Raw genomic sequence first — 24,070 nt, 5'->3', positions numbered from 1 at the left:
GCAGAGCACTAATGAAGGCAATAGACTACTGTCCCCAGCCCAATACACAGTCCGGGAGGCTTCTTTCTCTCACAAACCGGGGAAAACGTTCACGCGCGTCCTACGCACAGAAGTCACACCAGCATGCTTCTTTTCGTGTTTGCTATCTGCATAGCTCCGCCCACACGCGACTTTTGGACACGCCTTTTCTTCGCACGAAATTCCTGGTGCGGTGCCAAAGCACGCCAAGCAGAAAGCATGATAGGAATAGTAGTGAGTGAAAGGAAAAAAAAAAAAAAAAAAAAAAAAAAAAGGATAACCATTGTTGATTGTGATGTCACGGCACCATTGTTGAGTGTTCCATCAGGGCCCTTGTGATGTCATCCAATAGCTGACCTTACTTGACCTCTTTGACCTCTTGACCTGACAAGGCTCTTGTGACACGCGCAGTGTTCCGTCCATTGAACAGACAAGGTAGGTCCAGCTGCATAGGAAGTGCTGGGCTACTTTTTAGCCACTAAGTAATCCAGTTCAAAAGATCCACAAGAGGGAGACACAGGCAAACTTTACTCATTTATTGAAGCACTGCAAAAGCTAAATGGTTACATCCAGCCAACTTGATACAAAAAAGGGTCAATTGCCTGCCAGAGACGACTCAGCAACCCTCCGAGGTGTGCACAACAGGCCCAAATCAAACGTGGAGGAGGGGAGGTCCAAACAATTCATTCAGGTGATAAGCCAATTAACCAATCATCAGTCCTAATTGGATCCAGGGTGTGAGGAGACTGGCTGAATGGGTTGCTTGGTGCTGGAAACAACCGACAGCTGATGCAATTAGGAGATTGACAGACTAGATGCAGGTATTATATGCAAAAAGCAACACTGCACTGACTGGGCAGACAGAGGAGAAGCTGAAGGAGGCACGACACACACAACTTTCCACTTGCTTGGCTGGAAGGATGATGCTTGCAATCCATTTCAATTTCATTCTGTTTTTTCATACTGGATTAGAAGGGGTGCACCGGTCCTGGAGGTACTGCAATACCAGGTCAATGCGTGGAGTGGACAGAGCAAGCTCTTTTTCCATCTCCCTGTTCGAAAAATCCATTTAATATATGGTCCCCAGATAGGGGACGTATCAGATATTAAACTGATAAGAACAGATACTACACTTGATCTTAGCCAAAAGGCCGAGAAGCGATAACCTGAAAAGGGTTCGCAGTACAGGCCGATGGTCCCCAATGCAGAGCACTAATGAAGGCAATAGACTACTGTCCCCAGCCCAATACACAGTCCGGGAGGCTTCTTTCTCTCACAAACCGGGGAAAACGTTCACGCGCGTCCTACGCACAGAAGTCACACCAGCATGCTTCTTTTCGTGTTTGCTATCTGCATAGCTCCGCCCACACGCGACTTTTGGACACGCCTTTTCTTCGCACGAAATTCCTGGTGCGGTGCCAAAGCACGCCAAGCAGAAAGCATGATAGGAATAGTAGTGAGTGAAAGGAAAAAAAAAAAAAAAAAAAAAAAAAAAAGGATAACCATTGTTGATTGTGATGTCACGGCACCATTGTTGAGTGTTCCATCAGGGCCCTTGTGATGTCATCCAATAGCTGACCTTACTTGACCTCTTTGACCTCTTGACCTGACAAGGCTCTTGTGACACGCGCAGTGTTCCGTCCATTGAACAGACAAGGTAGGTCCAGCTGCATAGGAAGTGCTGGGCTACTTTTTAGCCACTAAGTAATCCAGTTCAAAAGATCCACAAGAGGGAGACACAGGCAAACTTTACTCATTTATTGAAGCACTGCAAAAGCTAAATGGTTACATCCAGCCAACTTGATACAAAAAAGGGTCAATTGCCTGCCAGAGACGACTCAGCAACCCTCCGAGGTGTGCACAACAGGCCCAAATCAAACGTGGAGGAGGGGAGGTCCAAACAATTCATTCAGGTGATAAGCCAATTAACCAATCATCAGTCCTAATTGGATCCAGGGTGTGAGGAGACTGGCTGAATGGGTTGCTTGGTGCTGGAAACAACCGACAGCTGATGCAATTAGGAGATTGACAGACTAGATGCAGGTATTATATGCAAAAAGCAACACTGCACTGACTGGGCAGACAGAGGAGAAGCTGAAGGAGGCACGACACACACAACTTTCCACTTGCTTGGCTGGAAGGATGATGCTTGCAATCCATTTCAATTTCATTCTGTTTTTTCATACTGGATTAGAAGGGGTGCACCGGTCCTGGAGGTACTGCAATACCAGGTCAATGCGTGGAGTGGACAGAGCAAGCTCTTTTTCCATCTCCCTGTTCGAAAAATCCATTTAATATATGGTCCCCAGATAGGGGACGTATCAGATATTAAACTGATAAGAACAGATACTACACTTGATCTTAGCCAAAAGGCCGAGAAGCGATAACCTGAAAAGGGTTCGCAGTACAGGCCGATGGTCCCCAATGCAGAGCACTAATGAAGGCAATAGACTACTGTCCCCAGCCCAATACACAGTCCGGGAGGCTTCTTTCTCTCACAAACCGGGGAAAACGTTCACGCGCGTCCTACGCACAGAAGTCACACCAGCATGCTTCTTTTCGTGTTTGCTATCTGCATAGCTCCGCCCACACGCGACTTTTGGACACGCCTTTTCTTCGCACGAAATTCCTGGTGCGGTGCCAAAGCACGCCAAGCAGAAAGCATGATAGGAATAGTAGTGAGTGAAAGGAAAAAAAAAAAAAAAAAAAAAAAAAAAAGGATAACCATTGTTGATTGTGATGTCACGGCACCATTGTTGAGTGTTCCATCAGGGCCCTTGTGATGTCATCCAATAGCTGACCTTACTTGACCTCTTTGACCTCTTGACCTGACAAGGCTCTTGTGACACGCGCAGTGTTCCGTCCATTGAACAGACAAGGTAGGTCCAGCTGCATAGGAAGTGCTGGGCTACTTTTTAGCCACTAAGTAATCCAGTTCAAAAGATCCACAAGAGGGAGACACAGGCAAACTTTACTCATTTATTGAAGCACTGCAAAAGCTAAATGGTTACATCCAGCCAACTTGATACAAAAAAGGGTCAATTGCCTGCCAGAGACGACTCAGCAACCCTCCGAGGTGTGCACAACAGGCCCAAATCAAACGTGGAGGAGGGGAGGTCCAAACAATTCATTCAGGTGATAAGCCAATTAACCAATCATCAGTCCTAATTGGATCCAGGGTGTGAGGAGACTGGCTGAATGGGTTGCTTGGTGCTGGAAACAACCGACAGCTGATGCAATTAGGAGATTGACAGACTAGATGCAGGTATTATATGCAAAAAGCAACACTGCACTGACTGGGCAGACAGAGGAGAAGCTGAAGGAGGCACGACACACACAACTTTCCACTTGCTTGGCTGGAAGGATGATGCTTGCAATCCATTTCAATTTCATTCTGTTTTTTCATACTGGATTAGAAGGGGTGCACCGGTCCTGGAGGTACTGCAATACCAGGTCAATGCGTGGAGTGGACAGAGCAAGCTCTTTTTCCATCTCCCTGTTCGAAAAATCCATTTAATATATGGTCCCCAGATAGGGGACGTATCAGATATTAAACTGATAAGAACAGATACTACACTTGATCTTAGCCAAAAGGCCGAGAAGCGATAACCTGAAAAGGGTTCGCAGTACAGGCCGATGGTCCCCAATGCAGAGCACTAATGAAGGCAATAGACTACTGTCCCCAGCCCAATACACAGTCCGGGAGGCTTCTTTCTCTCACAAACCGGGGAAAACGTTCACGCGCGTCCTACGCACAGAAGTCACACCAGCATGCTTCTTTTCGTGTTTGCTATCTGCATAGCTCCGCCCACACGCGACTTTTGGACACGCCTTTTCTTCGCACGAAATTCCTGGTGCGGTGCCAAAGCACGCCAAGCAGAAAGCATGATAGGAATAGTAGTGAGTGAAAGGAAAAAAAAAAAAAAAAAAAAAAAAAAAAGGATAACCATTGTTGATTGTGATGTCACGGCACCATTGTTGAGTGTTCCATCAGGGCCCTTGTGATGTCATCCAATAGCTGACCTTACTTGACCTCTTTGACCTCTTGACCTGACAAGGCTCTTGTGACACGCGCAGTGTTCCGTCCATTGAACAGACAAGGTAGGTCCAGCTGCATAGGAAGTGCTGGGCTACTTTTTAGCCACTAAGTAATCCAGTTCAAAAGATCCACAAGAGGGAGACACAGGCAAACTTTACTCATTTATTGAAGCACTGCAAAAGCTAAATGGTTACATCCAGCCAACTTGATACAAAAAAGGGTCAATTGCCTGCCAGAGACGACTCAGCAACCCTCCGAGGTGTGCACAACAGGCCCAAATCAAACGTGGAGGAGGGGAGGTCCAAACAATTCATTCAGGTGATAAGCCAATTAACCAATCATCAGTCCTAATTGGATCCAGGGTGTGAGGAGACTGGCTGAATGGGTTGCTTGGTGCTGGAAACAACCGACAGCTGATGCAATTAGGAGATTGACAGACTAGATGCAGGTATTATATGCAAAAAGCAACACTGCACTGACTGGGCAGACAGAGGAGAAGCTGAAGGAGGCACGACACACACAACTTTCCACTTGCTTGGCTGGAAGGATGATGCTTGCAATCCATTTCAATTTCATTCTGTTTTTTCATACTGGATTAGAAGGGGTGCACCGGTCCTGGAGGTACTGCAATACCAGGTCAATGCGTGGAGTGGACAGAGCAAGCTCTTTTTCCATCTCCCTGTTCGAAAAATCCATTTAATATATGGTCCCCAGATAGGGGACGTATCAGATATTAAACTGATAAGAACAGATACTACACTTGATCTTAGCCAAAAGGCCGAGAAGCGATAACCTGAAAAGGGTTCGCAGTACAGGCCGATGGTCCCCAATGCAGAGCACTAATGAAGGCAATAGACTACTGTCCCCAGCCCAATACACAGTCCGGGAGGCTTCTTTCTCTCACAAACCGGGGAAAACGTTCACGCGCGTCCTACGCACAGAAGTCACACCAGCATGCTTCTTTTCGTGTTTGCTATCTGCATAGCTCCGCCCACACGCGACTTTTGGACACGCCTTTTCTTCGCACGAAATTCCTGGTGCGGTGCCAAAGCACGCCAAGCAGAAAGCATGATAGGAATAGTAGTGAGTGAAAGGAAAAAAAAAAAAAAAAAAAAAAAAAAAAGGATAACCATTGTTGATTGTGATGTCACGGCACCATTGTTGAGTGTTCCATCAGGGCCCTTGTGATGTCATCCAATAGCTGACCTTACTTGACCTCTTTGACCTCTTGACCTGACAAGGCTCTTGTGACACGCGCAGTGTTCCGTCCATTGAACAGACAAGGTAGGTCCAGCTGCATAGGAAGTGCTGGGCTACTTTTTAGCCACTAAGTAATCCAGTTCAAAAGATCCACAAGAGGGAGACACAGGCAAACTTTACTCATTTATTGAAGCACTGCAAAAGCTAAATGGTTACATCCAGCCAACTTGATACAAAAAAGGGTCAATTGCCTGCCAGAGACGACTCAGCAACCCTCCGAGGTGTGCACAACAGGCCCAAATCAAACGTGGAGGAGGGGAGGTCCAAACAATTCATTCAGGTGATAAGCCAATTAACCAATCATCAGTCCTAATTGGATCCAGGGTGTGAGGAGACTGGCTGAATGGGTTGCTTGGTGCTGGAAACAACCGACAGCTGATGCAATTAGGAGATTGACAGACTAGATGCAGGTATTATATGCAAAAAGCAACACTGCACTGACTGGGCAGACAGAGGAGAAGCTGAAGGAGGCACGACACACACAACTTTCCACTTGCTTGGCTGGAAGGATGATGCTTGCAATCCATTTCAATTTCATTCTGTTTTTTCATACTGGATTAGAAGGGGTGCACCGGTCCTGGAGGTACTGCAATACCAGGTCAATGCGTGGAGTGGACAGAGCAAGCTCTTTTTCCATCTCCCTGTTCGAAAAATCCATTTAATATATGGTCCCCAGATAGGGGACGTATCAGATATTAAACTGATAAGAACAGATACTACACTTGATCTTAGCCAAAAGGCCGAGAAGCGATAACCTGAAAAGGGTTCGCAGTACAGGCCGATGGTCCCCAATGCAGAGCACTAATGAAGGCAATAGACTACTGTCCCCAGCCCAATACACAGTCCGGGAGGCTTCTTTCTCTCACAAACCGGGGAAAACGTTCACGCGCGTCCTACGCACAGAAGTCACACCAGCATGCTTCTTTTCGTGTTTGCTATCTGCATAGCTCCGCCCACACGCGACTTTTGGACACGCCTTTTCTTCGCACGAAATTCCTGGTGCGGTGCCAAAGCACGCCAAGCAGAAAGCATGATAGGAATAGTAGTGAGTGAAAGGAAAAAAAAAAAAAAAAAAAAAAAAAAAAAGGATAACCATTGTTGATTGTGATGTCACGGCACCATTGTTGAGTGTTCCATCAGGGCCCTTGTGATGTCATCCAATAGCTGACCTTACTTGACCTCTTTGACCTCTTGACCTGACAAGGCTCTTGTGACACGCGCAGTGTTCCGTCCATTGAACAGACAAGGTAGGTCCAGCTGCATAGGAAGTGCTGGGCTACTTTTTAGCCACTAAGTAATCCAGTTCAAAAGATCCACAAGAGGGAGACACAGGCAAACTTTACTCATTTATTGAAGCACTGCAAAAGCTAAATGGTTACATCCAGCCAACTTGATACAAAAAAGGGTCAATTGCCTGCCAGAGACGACTCAGCAACCCTCCGAGGTGTGCACAACAGGCCCAAATCAAACGTGGAGGAGGGGAGGTCCAAACAATTCATTCAGGTGATAAGCCAATTAACCAATCATCAGTCCTAATTGGATCCAGGGTGTGAGGAGACTGGCTGAATGGGTTGCTTGGTGCTGGAAACAACCGACAGCTGATGCAATTAGGAGATTGACAGACTAGATGCAGGTATTATATGCAAAAAGCAACACTGCACTGACTGGGCAGACAGAGGAGAAGCTGAAGGAGGCACGACACACACAACTTTCCACTTGCTTGGCTGGAAGGATGATGCTTGCAATCCATTTCAATTTCATTCTGTTTTTTCATACTGGATTAGAAGGGGTGCACCGGTCCTGGAGGTACTGCAATACCAGGTCAATGCGTGGAGTGGACAGAGCAAGCTCTTTTTCCATCTCCCTGTTCGAAAAATCCATTTAATATATGGTCCCCAGATAGGGGACGTATCAGATATTAAACTGATAAGAACAGATACTACACTTGATCTTAGCCAAAAGGCCGAGAAGCGATAACCTGAAAAGGGTTCGCAGTACAGGCCGATGGTCCCCAATGCAGAGCACTAATGAAGGCAATAGACTACTGTCCCCAGCCCAATACACAGTCCGGGAGGCTTCTTTCTCTCACAAACCGGGGAAAACGTTCACGCGCGTCCTACGCACAGAAGTCACACCAGCATGCTTCTTTTCGTGTTTGCTATCTGCATAGCTCCGCCCACACGCGACTTTTGGACACGCCTTTTCTTCGCACGAAATTCCTGGTGCGGTGCCAAAGCACGCCAAGCAGAAAGCATGATAGGAATAGTAGTGAGTGAAAGGAAAAAAAAAAAAAAAAAAAAAAAAAAAAGGATAACCATTGTTGATTGTGATGTCACGGCACCATTGTTGAGTGTTCCATCAGGGCCCTTGTGATGTCATCCAATAGCTGACCTTACTTGACCTCTTTGACCTCTTGACCTGACAAGGCTCTTGTGACACGCGCAGTGTTCCGTCCATTGAACAGACAAGGTAGGTCCAGCTGCATAGGAAGTGCTGGGCTACTTTTTAGCCACTAAGTAATCCAGTTCAAAAGATCCACAAGAGGGAGACACAGGCAAACTTTACTCATTTATTGAAGCACTGCAAAAGCTAAATGGTTACATCCAGCCAACTTGATACAAAAAAGGGTCAATTGCCTGCCAGAGACGACTCAGCAACCCTCCGAGGTGTGCACAACAGGCCCAAATCAAACGTGGAGGAGGGGAGGTCCAAACAATTCATTCAGGTGATAAGCCAATTAACCAATCATCAGTCCTAATTGGATCCAGGGTGTGAGGAGACTGGCTGAATGGGTTGCTTGGTGCTGGAAACAACCGACAGCTGATGCAATTAGGAGATTGACAGACTAGATGCAGGTATTATATGCAAAAAGCAACACTGCACTGACTGGGCAGACAGAGGAGAAGCTGAAGGAGGCACGACACACACAACTTTCCACTTGCTTGGCTGGAAGGATGATGCTTGCAATCCATTTCAATTTCATTCTGTTTTTTCATACTGGATTAGAAGGGGTGCACCGGTCCTGGAGGTACTGCAATACCAGGTCAATGCGTGGAGTGGACAGAGCAAGCTCTTTTTCCATCTCCCTGTTCGAAAAATCCATTTAATATATGGTCCCCAGATAGGGGACGTATCAGATATTAAACTGATAAGAACAGATACTACACTTGATCTTAGCCAAAAGGCCGAGAAGCGATAACCTGAAAAGGGTTCGCAGTACAGGCCGATGGTCCCCAATGCAGAGCACTAATGAAGGCAATAGACTACTGTCCCCAGCCCAATACACAGTCCGGGAGGCTTCTTTCTCTCACAAACCGGGGAAAACGTTCACGCGCGTCCTACGCACAGAAGTCACACCAGCATGCTTCTTTTCGTGTTTGCTATCTGCATAGCTCCGCCCACACGCGACTTTTGGACACGCCTTTTCTTCGCACGAAATTCCTGGTGCGGTGCCAAAGCACGCCAAGCAGAAAGCATGATAGGAATAGTAGTGAGTGAAAGGAAAAAAAAAAAAAAAAAAAAAAAAAAAAAGGATAACCATTGTTGATTGTGATGTCACGGCACCATTGTTGAGTGTTCCATCAGGGCCCTTGTGATGTCATCCAATAGCTGACCTTACTTGACCTCTTTGACCTCTTGACCTGACAAGGCTCTTGTGACACGCGCAGTGTTCCGTCCATTGAACAGACAAGGTAGGTCCAGCTGCATAGGAAGTGCTGGGCTACTTTTTAGCCACTAAGTAATCCAGTTCAAAAGATCCACAAGAGGGAGACACAGGCAAACTTTACTCATTTATTGAAGCACTGCAAAAGCTAAATGGTTACATCCAGCCAACTTGATACAAAAAAGGGTCAATTGCCTGCCAGAGACGACTCAGCAACCCTCCGAGGTGTGCACAACAGGCCCAAATCAAACGTGGAGGAGGGGAGGTCCAAACAATTCATTCAGGTGATAAGCCAATTAACCAATCATCAGTCCTAATTGGATCCAGGGTGTGAGGAGACTGGCTGAATGGGTTGCTTGGTGCTGGAAACAACCGACAGCTGATGCAATTAGGAGATTGACAGACTAGATGCAGGTATTATATGCAAAAAGCAACACTGCACTGACTGGGCAGACAGAGGAGAAGCTGAAGGAGGCACGACACACACAACTTTCCACTTGCTTGGCTGGAAGGATGATGCTTGCAATCCATTTCAATTTCATTCTGTTTTTTCATACTGGATTAGAAGGGGTGCACCGGTCCTGGAGGTACTGCAATACCAGGTCAATGCGTGGAGTGGACAGAGCAAGCTCTTTTTCCATCTCCCTGTTCGAAAAATCCATTTAATATATGGTCCCCAGATAGGGGACGTATCAGATATTAAACTGATAAGAACAGATACTACACTTGATCTTAGCCAAAAGGCCGAGAAGCGATAACCTGAAAAGGGTTCGCAGTACAGGCCGATGGTCCCCAATGCAGAGCACTAATGAAGGCAATAGACTACTGTCCCCAGCCCAATACACAGTCCGGGAGGCTTCTTTCTCTCACAAACCGGGGAAAACGTTCACGCGCGTCCTACGCACAGAAGTCACACCAGCATGCTTCTTTTCGTGTTTGCTATCTGCATAGCTCCGCCCACACGCGACTTTTGGACACGCCTTTTCTTCGCACGAAATTCCTGGTGCGGTGCCAAAGCACGCCAAGCAGAAAGCATGATAGGAATAGTAGTGAGTGAAAGGAAAAAAAAAAAAAAAAAAAAAAAAAAAAAGGATAACCATTGTTGATTGTGATGTCACGGCACCATTGTTGAGTGTTCCATCAGGGCCCTTGTGATGTCATCCAATAGCTGACCTTACTTGACCTCTTTGACCTCTTGACCTGACAAGGCTCTTGTGACACGCGCAGTGTTCCGTCCATTGAACAGACAAGGTAGGTCCAGCTGCATAGGAAGTGCTGGGCTACTTTTTAGCCACTAAGTAATCCAGTTCAAAAGATCCACAAGAGGGAGACACAGGCAAACTTTACTCATTTATTGAAGCACTGCAAAAGCTAAATGGTTACATCCAGCCAACTTGATACAAAAAAGGGTCAATTGCCTGCCAGAGACGACTCAGCAACCCTCCGAGGTGTGCACAACAGGCCCAAATCAAACGTGGAGGAGGGGAGGTCCAAACAATTCATTCAGGTGATAAGCCAATTAACCAATCATCAGTCCTAATTGGATCCAGGGTGTGAGGAGACTGGCTGAATGGGTTGCTTGGTGCTGGAAACAACCGACAGCTGATGCAATTAGGAGATTGACAGACTAGATGCAGGTATTATATGCAAAAAGCAACACTGCACTGACTGGGCAGACAGAGGAGAAGCTGAAGGAGGCACGACACACACAACTTTCCACTTGCTTGGCTGGAAGGATGATGCTTGCAATCCATTTCAATTTCATTCTGTTTTTTCATACTGGATTAGAAGGGGTGCACCGGTCCTGGAGGTACTGCAATACCAGGTCAATGCGTGGAGTGGACAGAGCAAGCTCTTTTTCCATCTCCCTGTTCGAAAAATCCATTTAATATATGGTCCCCAGATAGGGGACGTATCAGATATTAAACTGATAAGAACAGATACTACACTTGATCTTAGCCAAAAGGCCGAGAAGCGATAACCTGAAAAGGGTTCGCAGTACAGGCCGATGGTCCCCAATGCAGAGCACTAATGAAGGCAATAGACTACTGTCCCCAGCCCAATACACAGTCCGGGAGGCTTCTTTCTCTCACAAACCGGGGAAAACGTTCACGCGCGTCCTACGCACAGAAGTCACACCAGCATGCTTCTTTTCGTGTTTGCTATCTGCATAGCTCCGCCCACACGCGACTTTTGGACACGCCTTTTCTTCGCACGAAATTCCTGGTGCGGTGCCAAAGCACGCCAAGCAGAAAGCATGATAGGAATAGTAGTGAGTGAAAGGAAAAAAAAAAAAAAAAAAAAAAAAAAAAAAGGATAACCATTGTTGATTGTGATGTCACGGCACCATTGTTGAGTGTTCCATCAGGGCCCTTGTGATGTCATCCAATAGCTGACCTTACTTGACCTCTTTGACCTCTTGACCTGACAAGGCTCTTGTGACACGCGCAGTGTTCCGTCCATTGAACAGACAAGGTAGGTCCAGCTGCATAGGAAGTGCTGGGCTACTTTTTAGCCACTAAGTAATCCAGTTCAAAAGATCCACAAGAGGGAGACACAGGCAAACTTTACTCATTTATTGAAGCACTGCAAAAGCTAAATGGTTACATCCAGCCAACTTGATACAAAAAAGGGTCAATTGCCTGCCAGAGACGACTCAGCAACCCTCCGAGGTGTGCACAACAGGCCCAAATCAAACGTGGAGGAGGGGAGGTCCAAACAATTCATTCAGGTGATAAGCCAATTAACCAATCATCAGTCCTAATTGGATCCAGGGTGTGAGGAGACTGGCTGAATGGGTTGCTTGGTGCTGGAAACAACCGACAGCTGATGCAATTAGGAGATTGACAGACTAGATGCAGGTATTATATGCAAAAAGCAACACTGCACTGACTGGGCAGACAGAGGAGAAGCTGAAGGAGGCACGACACACACAACTTTCCACTTGCTTGGCTGGAAGGATGATGCTTGCAATCCATTTCAATTTCATTCTGTTTTTTCATACTGGATTAGAAGGGGTGCACCGGTCCTGGAGGTACTGCAATACCAGGTCAATGCGTGGAGTGGACAGAGCAAGCTCTTTTTCCATCTCCCTGTTCGAAAAATCCATTTAATATATGGTCCCCAGATAGGGGACGTATCAGATATTAAACTGATAAGAACAGATACTACACTTGATCTTAGCCAAAAGGCCGAGAAGCGATAACCTGAAAAGGGTTCGCAGTACAGGCCGATGGTCCCCAATGCAGAGCACTAATGAAGGCAATAGACTACTGTCCCCAGCCCAATACACAGTCCGGGAGGCTTCTTTCTCTCACAAACCGGGGAAAACGTTCACGCGCGTCCTACGCACAGAAGTCACACCAGCATGCTTCTTTTCGTGTTTGCTATCTGCATAGCTCCGCCCACACGCGACTTTTGGACACGCCTTTTCTTCGCACGAAATTCCTGGTGCGGTGCCAAAGCACGCCAAGCAGAAAGCATGATAGGAATAGTAGTGAGTGAAAGGAAAAAAAAAAAAAAAAAAAAAAAAAAAAAAGGATAACCATTGTTGATTGTGATGTCACGGCACCATTGTTGAGTGTTCCATCAGGGCCCTTGTGATGTCATCCAATAGCTGACCTTACTTGACCTCTTTGACCTCTTGACCTGACAAGGCTCTTGTGACACGCGCAGTGTTCCGTCCATTGAACAGACAAGGTAGGTCCAGCTGCATAGGAAGTGCTGGGCTACTTTTTAGCCACTAAGTAATCCAGTTCAAAAGATCCACAAGAGGGAGACACAGGCAAACTTTACTCATTTATTGAAGCACTGCAAAAGCTAAATGGTTACATCCAGCCAACTTGATACAAAAAAGGGTCAATTGCCTGCCAGAGACGACTCAGCAACCCTCCGAGGTGTGCACAACAGGCCCAAATCAAACGTGGAGGAGGGGAGGTCCAAACAATTCATTCAGGTGATAAGCCAATTAACCAATCATCAGTCCTAATTGGATCCAGGGTGTGAGGAGACTGGGCTGAATGGGTTGCTTGGTGCTGGAAACAACCGACAGCTGATGCAATTAGGAGATTGACAGACTAGATGCAGGTATTATATGCAAAAAGCAACACTGCACTGACTGGGCAGACAGAGGAGAAGCTGAAGGAGGCACGACACACACAACTTTCCACTTGCTTGGCTGGAAGGATGATGCTTGCAATCCATTTCAATTTCATTCTGTTTTTTCATACTGGATTAGAAGGGGTGCACCGGTCCTGGAGGTACTGCAATACCAGGTCAATGCGTGGAGTGGACAGAGCAAGCTCTTTTTCCATCTCCCTGTTCGAAAAATCCATTTAATATATGGTCCCCAGATAGGGGACGTATCAGATATTAAACTGATAAGAACAGATACTACACTTGATCTTAGCCAAAAGGCCGAGAAGCGATAACCTGAAAAGGGTTCGCAGTACAGGCCGATGGTCCCCAATGCAGAGCACTAATGAAGGCAATAGACTACTGTCCCCAGCCCAATACACAGTCCGGGAGGCTTCTTTCTCTCACAAACCGGGGAAAACGTTCACGCGCGTCCTACGCACAGAAGTCACACCAGCATGCTTCTTTTCGTGTTTGCTATCTGCATAGCTCCGCCCACACGCGACTTTTGGACACGCCTTTTCTTCGCACGAAATTCCTGGTGCGGTGCCAAAGCACGCCAAGCAGAAAGCATGATAGGAATAGTAGTGAGTGAAAGGAAAAAAAAAAAAAAAAAAAAAAAAAAAAGGATAACCATTGTTGATTGTGATGTCACGGCACCATTGTTGAGTGTTCCATCAGGGCCCTTGTGATGTCATCCAATAGCTGACCTTACTTGACCTCTTTGACCTCTTGACCTGACAAGGCTCTTGTGACACGCGCAGTGTTCCGTCCATTGAACAGACAAGGTAGGTCCAGCTGCATAGGAAGTGCTGGGCTACTTTTTAGCCACTAAGTAATCCAGTTCAAAAGATCCACAAGAGGGAGACACAGGCAAACTTTACTCATTTATTGAAGCACTGCAAAAGCTAAATGGTTACATCCAGCCAACTTGATACAAAAAAGGGTCAATTGCCTGCCAGAGACGACTCAGCAACCCTCCGAGGTGTGCACAACAGGCCCAAATCAAACGTGGAGGAGGGGAGGTCCAAACAATTCATTCAGGTGATAAGCCAATTAACCAATCATCAGTCCTAATTGGATCCAGGGTGTGAGGACGACCTGGGCTGAATGGGTTGCTTGGTGCTGGAAACAACCGACAGCTGATGCAATTAGGAGATTGACAGACTAGATGCAGGTATTATATGCAAAAAGCAACACTGCACTGACTGGGCAGACAGAGGAGAAGCTGAAGGAGGCACGACACACACAACTTTCCACTTGCTTGGCTGGAAGGATGATGCTTGCAATCCATTTCAATTTCATTCTGTTTTTTCATACTGGATTAGAAGGGGTGCACCGGTCCTGGAGGTACTGCAATACCAGGTCAATGCGTGGAGTGGACAGAGCAAGCTCTTTTTCCATCTCCCTGTTCGAAAAATCCATTTAATATATGGTCCCCAGATAGGGGACGTATCAGATATTAAACTGATAAGAACAGATACTACACTTGATCTTAGCCAAAAGGCCGAGAAGCGATAACCTGAAAAGGGTTCGCAGTACAGGCCGATGGTCCCCAATGCAGAGCACTAATGAAGGCAATAGACTACTGTCCCCAGCCCAATACACAGTCCGGGAGGCTTCTTTCTCTCACAAACCGGGGAAAACGTTCACGCGCGTCCTACGCACAGAAGTCACACCAGCATGCTTCTTTTCGTGTTTGCTATCTGCATAGCTCCGCCCACACGCGACTTTTGGACACGCCTTTTCTTCGCACGAAATTCCTGGTGCGGTGCCAAAGCACGCCAAGCAGAAAGCATGATAGGAATAGTAGTGAGTGAAAGGAAAAAAAAAAAAAAAAAAAAAAAAAAAAAGGATAACCATTGTTGATTGTGATGTCACGGCACCATTGTTGAGTGTTCCATCAGGGCCCTTGTGATGTCATCCAATAGCTGACCTTACTTGACCTCTTTGACCTCTTGACCTGACAAGGCTCTTGTGACACGCGCAGTGTTCCGTCCATTGAACAGACAAGGTAGGTCCAGCTGCATAGGAAGTGCTGGGCTACTTTTTAGCCACTAAGTAATCCAGTTCAAAAGATCCACAAGAGGGAGACACAGGCAAACTTTACTCATTTATTGAAGCACTGCAAAAGCTAAATGGTTACATCCAGCCAACTTGATACAAAAAAGGGTCAATTGCCTGCCAGAGACGACTCAGCAACCCTCCGAGGTGTGCACAACAGGCCCAAATCAAACGTGGAGGAGGGGAGGTCCAAACAATTCATTCAGGTGATAAGCCAATTAACCAATCATCAGTCCTAATTGGATCCAGGGTGTGAGGAGACTGGCTGAATGGGTTGCTTGGTGCTGGAAACAACCGACAGCTGATGCAATTAGGAGATTGACAGACTAGATGCAGGTATTATATGCAAAAAGCAACACTGCACTGACTGGGCAGACAGAGGAGAAGCTGAAGGAGGCACGACACACACAACTTTCCACTTGCTTGGCTGGAAGGATGATGCTTGCAATCCATTTCAATTTCATTCTGTTTTTTCATACTGGATTAGAAGGGGTGCACCGGTCCTGGAGGTACTGCAATACCAGGTCAATGCGTGGAGTGGACAGAGCAAGCTCTTTTTCCATCTCCCTGTTCGAAAAATCCATTTAATATATGGTCCCCAGATAGGGGACGTATCAGATATTAAACTGATAAGAACAGATACTACACTTGATCTTAGCCAAAAGGCCGAGAAGCGATAACCTGAAAAGGGTTCGCAGTACAGGCCGATGGTCCCCAATGCAGAGCACTAATGAAGGCAATAGACTACTGTCCCCAGCCCAATACACAGTCCGGGAGGCTTCTTTCTCTCACAAACCGGGGAAAACGTTCACGCGCGTCCTACGCACAGAAGTCACACCAGCATGCTTCTTTTCGTGTTTGCTATCTGCATAGCTCCGCCCACACGCGACTTTTGGACACGCCTTTTCTTCGCACGAAATTCCTGGTGCGGTGCCAAAGCACGCCAAGCAGAAAGCATGATAGGAATAGTAGTGAGTGAAAGGAAAAAAAAAAAAAAAAAAAAAAAAAAAAGGATAACCATTGTTGATTGTGATGTCACGGCACCATTGTTGAGTGTTCCATCAGGGCCCTTGTGATGTCATCCAATAGCTGACCTTACTTGACCTCTTTGACCTCTTGACCTGACAAGGCTCTTGTGACACGCGCAGTGTTCCGTCCATTGAACAGACAAGGTAGGTCCAGCTGCATAGGAAGTGCTGGGCTACTTTTTAGCCACTAAGTAATCCAGTTCAAAAGATCCACAAGAGGGAGACACAGGCAAACTTTACTCATTTATTGAAGCACTGCAAAAGCTAAATGGTTACATCCAGCCAACTTGATACAAAAAAGGGTCAATTGCCTGCCAGAGACGACTCAGCAACCCTCCGAGGTGTGCACAACAGGCCCAAATCAAACGTGGAGGAGGGGAGGTCCAAACAATTCATTCAGGTGATAAGCCAATTAACCAATCATCAGTCCTAATTGGATCCAGGGTGTGAGGACGACTGGGCTGAATGGGTTGCTTGGTGCTGGAAACAACCGACAGCTGATGCAATTAGGAGATTGACAGACTAGATGCAGGTATTATATGCAAAAAGCAACACTGCACTGACTGGGCAGACAGAGGAGAAGCTGAAGGAGGCACGACACACACAACTTTCCACTTGCTTGGCTGGAAGGATGATGCTTGCAATCCATTTCAATTTCATTCTGTTTTTTCATACTGGATTAGAAGGGGTGCACCGGTCCTGGAGGTACTGCAATACCAGGTCAATGCGTGGAGTGGACAGAGCAAGCTCTTTTTCCATCTCCCTGTTCGAAAAATCCATTTAATATATGGTCCCCAGATAGGGGACGTATCAGATATTAAACTGATAAGAACAGATACTACACTTGATCTTAGCCAAAAGGCCGAGAAGCGATAACCTGAAAAGGGTTCGCAGTACAGGCCGATGGTCCCCAATGCAGAGCACTAATGAAGGCAATAGACTACTGTCCCCAGCCCAATACACAGTCCGGGAGGCTTCTTTCTCTCACAAACCGGGGAAAACGTTCACGCGCGTCCTACGCACAGAAGTCACACCAGCATGCTTCTTTTCGTGTTTGCTATCTGCATAGCTCCGCCCACACGCGACTTTTGGACACGCCTTTTCTTCGCACGAAATTCCTGGTGCGGTGCCAAAGCACGCCAAGCAGAAAGCATGATAGGAATAGTAGTGAGTGAAAGGAAAAAAAAAAAAAAAAAAAAAAAAAAGGATAACCATTGTTGATTGTGATGTCACGGCACCATTGTTGAGTGTTCCATCAGGGCCCTTGTGATGTCATCCAATAGCTGACCTTACTTGACCTCTTTGACCTCTTGACCTGACAAGGCTCTTGTGACACGCGCAGTGTTCCGTCCATTGAACAGACAAGGTAGGTCCAGCTGCATAGGAAGTGCTGGGCTACTTTTTAGCCACTAAGTAATCCAGTTCAAAAGATCCACAAGAGGGAGACACAGGCAAACTTTACTCATTTATTGAAGCACTGCAAAAGCTAAATGGTTACATCCAGCCAACTTGATACAAAAAAGGGTCAATTGCCTGCCAGAGACGACTCAGCAACCCTCCGAGGTGTGCACAACAGGCCCAAATCAAACGTGGAGGAGGGGAGGTCCAAACAATTCATTCAGGTGATAAGCCAATTAACCAATCATCAGTCCTAATTGGATCCAGGGTGTGTGGACGACCTGGGCTGAATGGGTTGCTTGGTGCTGGAAACAACCGACAGCTGATGCAATTAGGAGATTGACAGACTAGATGCAGGTATTATATGCAAAAAGCAACACTGCACTGACTGGGCAGACAGAGGAGAAGCTGAAGGAGGCACGACACACACAACTTTCCACTTGCTTGGCTGGAAGGATGATGCTTGCAATCCATTTCAATTTCATTCTGTTTTTTCATACTGGATTAGAAGGGGTGCACCGGTCCTGGAGGTACTGCAATACCAGGTCAATGCGTGGAGTGGACAGAGCAAGCTCTTTTTCCATCTCCCTGTTCGAAAAATCCATTTAATATATGGTCCCCAGATAGGGGACGTATCAGATATTAAACTGATAAGAACAGATACTACACTTGATCTTAGCCAAAAGGCCGAGAAGCGATAACCTGAAAAGGGTTCGCAGTACAGGCCGATGGTCCCCAATGCAGAGCACTAATGAAGGCAATAGACTACTGTCCCCAGCCCAATACACAGTCCGGGAGGCTTCTTTCTCTCACAAACCGGGGAAAACGTTCACGCGCGTCCTACGCACAGAAGTCACACCAGCATGCTTCTTTTCGTGTTTGCTATCTGCATAGCTCCGCCCACACGCGACTTTTGGACACGCCTTTTCTTCGCACGAAATTCCTGGTGCGGTGCCAAAGCACGCCAAGCAGAAAGCATGATAGGAATAGTAGTGAGTGAAAGGAAAAAAAAAAAAAAAAAAAAAAAGGATAACCATTGTTGATTGTGATGTCACGGCACCATTGTTGAGTGTTCCATCAGGGCCCTTGTGATGTCATCCAATAGCTGACCTTACTTGACCTCTTTGACCTCTTGACCTGACAAGGCTCTTGTGACACGCGCAGTGTTCCGTCCATTGAACAGACAAGGTAGGTCCAGCTGCATAGGAAGTGCTGGGCTACTTTTTAGCCACTAAGTAATCCAGTTCAAAAGATCCACAAGAGGGAGACACAGGCAAACTTTACTCATTTATTGAAGCACTGCAAAAGCTAAATGGTTACATCCAGCCAACTTGATACAAAAAAGGGTCAATTGCCTGCCAGAGACGACTCAGCAACCCTCCGAGGTGTGCACAACAGGCCCAAATCAAACGTGGAGGAGGGGAGGTCCAAACAATTCATTCAGGTGATAAGCCAATTAACCAATCATCAGTCTTAATTGGATCCAGGGTGTGTGTGACGACACTGGGCTGAATGGGTTGCTTGGTGCTGGAAACAACCGACAGCTGATGCAATTAGGAGATTGACAGACTAGATGCAGGTATTATATGCAAAAAGCAACACTGCACTGACTGGGCAGACAGAGGAGAAGCTGAAGGAGGCACGACACACACAACTTTCCACTTGCTTGGCTGGAAGGATGATGCTTGCAATCCATTTCAATTTCATTCTGTTTTTTCATACTGGATTAGAAGGGGTGCACCGGTCCTGGAGGTACTGCAATACCAGGTCAATGCGTGGAGTGGACAGAGCAAGCTCTTTTTCCATCTCCCTGTTCGAAAAATCCATTTAATATATGGTCCCCAGATAGGGGACGTATCAGATATTAAACTGATAAGAACAGATACTACACTTGATCTTAGCCAAAAGGCCGAGAAGCGATAACCTGAAAAGGGTTCGCAGTACAGGCCGATGGTCCCCAATGCAGAGCACTAATGAAGGCAATAGACTACTGTCCCCAGCCCAATACACAGTCCGGGAGGCTTCTTTCTCTCACAAACCGGGGAAAACGTTCACGCGCGTCCTACGCACAGAAGTCACACCAGCATGCTTCTTTTCGTGTTTGCTATCTGCATAGCTCCGCCCACACGCGACTTTTGGACACGCCTTTTCTTCGCACGAAATTCCTGGTGCGGTGCCAAAGCACGCCAAGCAGAAAGCATGATAGGAATAGTAGTGAGTGAAAGGAAAAAAAAAAAAAAAAAAAAAAGGATAACCATTGTTGATTGTGATGTCACGGCACCATTGTTGAGTGTTCCATCAGGGCCCTTGTGATGTCATCCAATAGCTGACCTTACTTGACCTCTTTGACCTCTTGACCTGACAAGGCTCTTGTGACACGCGCAGTGTTCCGTCCATTGAACAGACAAGGTAGGTCCAGCTGCATAGGAAGTGCTGGGCTACTTTTTAGCCACTAAGTAATCCAGTTCAAAAGATCCACAAGAGGGAGACACAGGCAAACTTTACTCATTTATTGAAGCACTGCAAAAGCTAAATGGTTACATCCAGCCAACTTGATACAAAAAAGGGTCAATTGCCTGCCAGAGACGACTCAGCAACCCTCCGAGGTGTGCACAACAGGCCCAAATCAAACGTGGAGGAGGGGAGGTCCAAACAATTCATTCAGGTGATAAGCCAATTAACCAATCATCAGTCTTAATTGGATCCAGGGTGTGTGTGACGACACTGGGGCTGAATGGGTTGCTTGGTGCTGGAAACAACCGACAGCTGATGCAATTAGGAGATTGACAGACTAGATGCAGGTATTATATGCAAAAAGCAACACTGCACTGACTGGGCAGACAGAGGAGAAGCTGAAGGAGGCACGACACACACAACTTTCCACTTGCTTGGCTGGAAGGATGATGCTTGCAATCCATTTCAATTTCATTCTGTTTTTTCATACTGGATTAGAAGGGGTGCACCGGTCCTGGAGGTACTGCAATACCAGGTCAATGCGTGGAGTGGACAGAGCAAGCTCTTTTTCCATCTCCCTGTTCGAAAAATCCATTTAATATATGGTCCCCAGATAGGGGACGTATCAGATATTAAACTGATAAGAACAGATTTTTTTTTTTTTTTTTTTTTTTTTTTTTTTATTTTCAAATAAAGTCAAAATTCATATATACAGAAGAAAAAAAAAACACATCATCAAAAGACAACAAACACAATACATCATAACTTAATTCAATACTTGATCAACGATCTCCATTTTTTAAACTTCCATACTCCCTCTGAATCTATACCTCCACCATACTGTCTATCCCATAAATGAATTACATAAAGTCTAGACAGAACTAACTTAACACAGTCACACTCAGGCACTACTTCTTTCTTGAACACTAATAAATTCCTCACATCCCACAGACTCTCCATAACACATACCATTATATACCACAAAATCCTTGTATTCATCCTACCACGCGCACCAATACCAAACATCGCCACTTTCCAGTCCATATACGCAACACCCGTCAACTCTTTAACTAAACCTCCCACTCTTTTCCATACATCATTTGCATACCCACAATCCCAAAATAAATGTCTTACAGACTCACATCCCCCGCACCCATCTCTTGGACAAACTTCTGACCTAATTAAATCCCTTTTTTTCTGGACTTCACGCACAGGCAATATGTTTTGCAACCCCATCCACACAATATCTTTCTGTCTATTTGATATGCCTACTATTGAACATTTCTTCCACACTACTGATGCAACATCCGACCTTAACCCTACAATATCACATGCAACCTCATTTTCTCTAAATTTAGCCATCACCTTTTTCTTATCTTTAAACACTTCCATTCTCACAGCCAATAAATCAAATTTCCTAATAAACCTTTCAACCACTTCATACCACACTGGACATTTAAACGACACAGGCACTCTAGCATCTCTTTCACACCACTTCAACCCATACATCATCCATCCAGCCATGTATCTTACCATATATGCACTCTTATTCTGTTTCTCCACCAACACCACAAAACTTTTAATATAATTCAAACCAAGAAAAATTTCAAACTTAGGGAAATCCAAACCACCATTCACACTTCTTTTATACACATACTCTCTTTTCAGCTTCTCCATACGTCCTCCCCAAAGAAACGTAAACACCAGTTTCTCAACTTTCGCAACTTTTTTTGAACATGCAGGGTATACTCCTGCTACAAAAAGGATAATTGGCAAAATAACAGCTTTTATAATCAATACTTTCCCTGTGAGTGAAAGATCTCTTAACCTCCAGAAATTTAATTTCCTCTCAATCTTTCTCCCACATTCATCCCAACTCTCATTCCCTTTCAAATCATCATTAAACAAAATACCTAACACCTTCACCTCATTATTCTCATTCTTAACATCTTCCAGACAAATACTCCTATCCCCAAAACATTTAAACACACATTTATTCCAGTTAATTTTAAAGGCAGACGCACCACAAAACATATCCAACCATAACCTTCCTCTCCTAATAGCAGCCATATTATCACTTACAATCACCACATCATCCATGTATCCTAACACTTTCACACATTTACCCATACTCCCCGGAATCAACATACCTCTCATAACTTTATCCTTCCTTATTAAACACATTAATACCTCAATCACACTAATGAAAAGCACAGGAGACATTGGGCAGCCTTGTCTCACACCACTCCATACATTCACCTTTTTACTCAACCAACCATTTATCATAAACTCACTTGACACCCCACTATACAAACTCTTCACACAGTCCACAAACTTCTTTGGAAAACCCATTCGCTCTAGAACTGCAAACATAAAACAGTGTGCCACTCTGTCAAATGCTTTCTCAAAATCTATCGCTAGTAACATGCATTTCTGTTTTCTACTCATGCAATCTCCAATCAAATCTCTCAATAGAACTAAATTTTCATTCATACTTCTCCCAGGCACAGCACAAACTTGATCTTCATTCACAACCTTATCAATCACACCACGCATCCGATTAGCCAACAATTTACCAAATACCTTATAATCAGCATTTAATAAAGTTATTGGTCTCCAATTCTCGAGTTTATTTTTGTCACCCTTTTTAAAAATCAGAACTACCACGCCTTCTTTCATCGACTCCCCTATTACACCATTTTCCCACATATACCTACATACTTCCAAAAAATCATTTCCCATCCAGTCCCATGCTCTCACATACAACTCAATCGGAATACCATCCTTACCCGGTGTCTTATTTTTTTTACAACTCCACACAATCTTCTTTATTTCTTCTGTAGAAATATCCTCACACACCAAACTCTGACTTTCTACATTTAATTTTTCATCCAAAACATTCATTACCTCCATCATAAGGTCCTTATCAATCCACTTCAACCCATACAAATTTCCATAGAACTCTTCCACTGCCCCAATCACACTTTTACCCCTAACACACTCTCCCTTGCTATCAACCACTTCCAACATATCTTCCTTTTTACCACACACCTTTTTGAAAAAAAACCTAGAACATTTTTCATTCTTCTCAATCATATCAACTTTCGCCCTAAAAATAATCTCTTTACCCTTTCTCTCCATAAACACTTTCTTTTCCCTTTTAACAACTTCCAACAAATCTTTCACATCTACACCCATTGCACTCAATTTCCACAACCACTCAGCTCTCCTATTTAATTCATTGTATTCATTCCTCCTCTTCCTCGCCCTCTTATACCCCCATTTCTTGAAAAAAAGTTTTATTCTTGATTTCATCCAATCCCACCAACACAAAACATTCACAAAATCATCCTTTCTGAATTTCCATCTTTCATACTGGTACTTAAACACTCTCATCACCATCTCATCATCTAACAAACCCATATTCAGTTTCCACACACCTCTACCATATGTAATCTCCTCATCTCCTTCCACCCAAACAGACAAGCACATGTGATCAGAAAAAATAACATCAAGGTATAACATTTTCCTACAAAATAAATTTTTGGAAAGAAAAACAAAATCAATCCTAGAAAAAAAATCACCCCTATCTGCTTTAAAGGTAGCAGGTGGGGGTTTACCTAACATCAATGCAGAATCAGTTAAAGAAAAATCTGAAACAATTTTGTGCAATCTATTCCCTGTCACATCCATCTTATCACCTTCTATAGTGCAATTGAAATCACCCAATAAAATTGTCGGCACTCTACCTACCAGAAAAAAATTCAATTTGTCTAGTAACTCTAGACGTTCTTTTTTCCCGGTAGGACAATAAACGTTAATAATCCTAACCCGCCACCCCTTGTACTTAATCATCGCCATAATGCACCTCCCCACCTCCACCACCGTGTAGCTTTCAAAAACAAGATCTCTATGACATAAAACTATCCCCACACCATCATTCTTATTTATACAAGAACCTGACCAAATTGAGTTCCCATGTGGCCACTCATTAGCACAGACGGGTTCTGA

General features: G+C 45.2%; 16 non-coding genes and 1 pseudogene across 16 annotated transcripts; all 17 read right to left on the bottom strand.

The window, feature by feature from the left end:
- Window positions 1–990: 990 nt before the first annotated feature.
- Window positions 991–1,181, bottom strand: LOC120984983. Its single transcript, XR_005775467.1, has one exon. It is a non-coding gene; the product is annotated as a U2 spliceosomal RNA (small nuclear RNA).
- A 1,031-nt stretch (window positions 1,182–2,212) lies between these two features.
- LOC120984982 lies at window positions 2,213–2,403 on the bottom strand. Its single transcript, XR_005775466.1, has one exon. It is a non-coding gene; the product is annotated as a U2 spliceosomal RNA (small nuclear RNA).
- A 1,031-nt stretch (window positions 2,404–3,434) lies between these two features.
- Window positions 3,435–3,625, bottom strand: LOC120984980. The gene has a single exon (XR_005775465.1). It is a non-coding gene; the product is annotated as a U2 spliceosomal RNA (small nuclear RNA).
- Window positions 3,626–4,656: 1,031 nt separating this feature from the next.
- Window positions 4,657–4,847, bottom strand: LOC120984979. The gene has a single exon (XR_005775464.1). It is a non-coding gene; the product is annotated as a U2 spliceosomal RNA (small nuclear RNA).
- Window positions 4,848–5,878: 1,031 nt separating this feature from the next.
- On the bottom strand, window positions 5,879–6,069 carry LOC120984978. Its single transcript, XR_005775463.1, has one exon. It is a non-coding gene; the product is annotated as a U2 spliceosomal RNA (small nuclear RNA).
- A 1,032-nt stretch (window positions 6,070–7,101) lies between these two features.
- On the bottom strand, window positions 7,102–7,292 carry LOC120984977. Its single transcript, XR_005775462.1, has one exon. It is a non-coding gene; the product is annotated as a U2 spliceosomal RNA (small nuclear RNA).
- A 1,031-nt stretch (window positions 7,293–8,323) lies between these two features.
- Window positions 8,324–8,514, bottom strand: LOC120984975. Its single transcript, XR_005775460.1, has one exon. It is a non-coding gene; the product is annotated as a U2 spliceosomal RNA (small nuclear RNA).
- Window positions 8,515–9,546: 1,032 nt separating this feature from the next.
- On the bottom strand, window positions 9,547–9,737 carry LOC120984974. Its single transcript, XR_005775459.1, has one exon. It is a non-coding gene; the product is annotated as a U2 spliceosomal RNA (small nuclear RNA).
- A 1,032-nt stretch (window positions 9,738–10,769) lies between these two features.
- Window positions 10,770–10,960, bottom strand: LOC120984973. The gene has a single exon (XR_005775458.1). It is a non-coding gene; the product is annotated as a U2 spliceosomal RNA (small nuclear RNA).
- Window positions 10,961–11,993: 1,033 nt separating this feature from the next.
- Window positions 11,994–12,184, bottom strand: LOC120984972. The gene has a single exon (XR_005775457.1). It is a non-coding gene; the product is annotated as a U2 spliceosomal RNA (small nuclear RNA).
- Window positions 12,185–13,218: 1,034 nt separating this feature from the next.
- Window positions 13,219–13,409, bottom strand: LOC120984971. The gene has a single exon (XR_005775456.1). It is a non-coding gene; the product is annotated as a U2 spliceosomal RNA (small nuclear RNA).
- Window positions 13,410–14,443: 1,034 nt separating this feature from the next.
- Window positions 14,444–14,634, bottom strand: LOC120984970. The gene has a single exon (XR_005775455.1). It is a non-coding gene; the product is annotated as a U2 spliceosomal RNA (small nuclear RNA).
- Window positions 14,635–15,666: 1,032 nt separating this feature from the next.
- On the bottom strand, window positions 15,667–15,857 carry LOC120984969. Its single transcript, XR_005775454.1, has one exon. It is a non-coding gene; the product is annotated as a U2 spliceosomal RNA (small nuclear RNA).
- Window positions 15,858–16,890: 1,033 nt separating this feature from the next.
- Window positions 16,891–17,081, bottom strand: LOC120984968. The gene has a single exon (XR_005775453.1). It is a non-coding gene; the product is annotated as a U2 spliceosomal RNA (small nuclear RNA).
- A 1,032-nt stretch (window positions 17,082–18,113) lies between these two features.
- LOC120984967 lies at window positions 18,114–18,304 on the bottom strand. Its single transcript, XR_005775452.1, has one exon. It is a non-coding gene; the product is annotated as a U2 spliceosomal RNA (small nuclear RNA).
- Window positions 18,305–19,335: 1,031 nt separating this feature from the next.
- On the bottom strand, window positions 19,336–19,526 carry LOC120984966. Its single transcript, XR_005775451.1, has one exon. It is a non-coding gene; the product is annotated as a U2 spliceosomal RNA (small nuclear RNA).
- Window positions 19,527–20,557: 1,031 nt separating this feature from the next.
- LOC120984951 lies at window positions 20,558–20,766 on the bottom strand (annotated as a pseudogene).
- Window positions 20,767–24,070: the final 3,304 nt, after the last annotated feature.

Source organism: Bufo bufo, unplaced genomic scaffold (assembly GCF_905171765.1).
Source record: "Bufo bufo unplaced genomic scaffold, aBufBuf1.1, whole genome shotgun sequence".
Lineage (NCBI taxonomy): Eukaryota > Metazoa > Chordata > Amphibia > Anura > Bufonidae > Bufo > Bufo bufo.
Note: the sequence above shows the minus strand (reverse complement) of the source record. Positions and strands in the feature narration are given on the sequence as shown.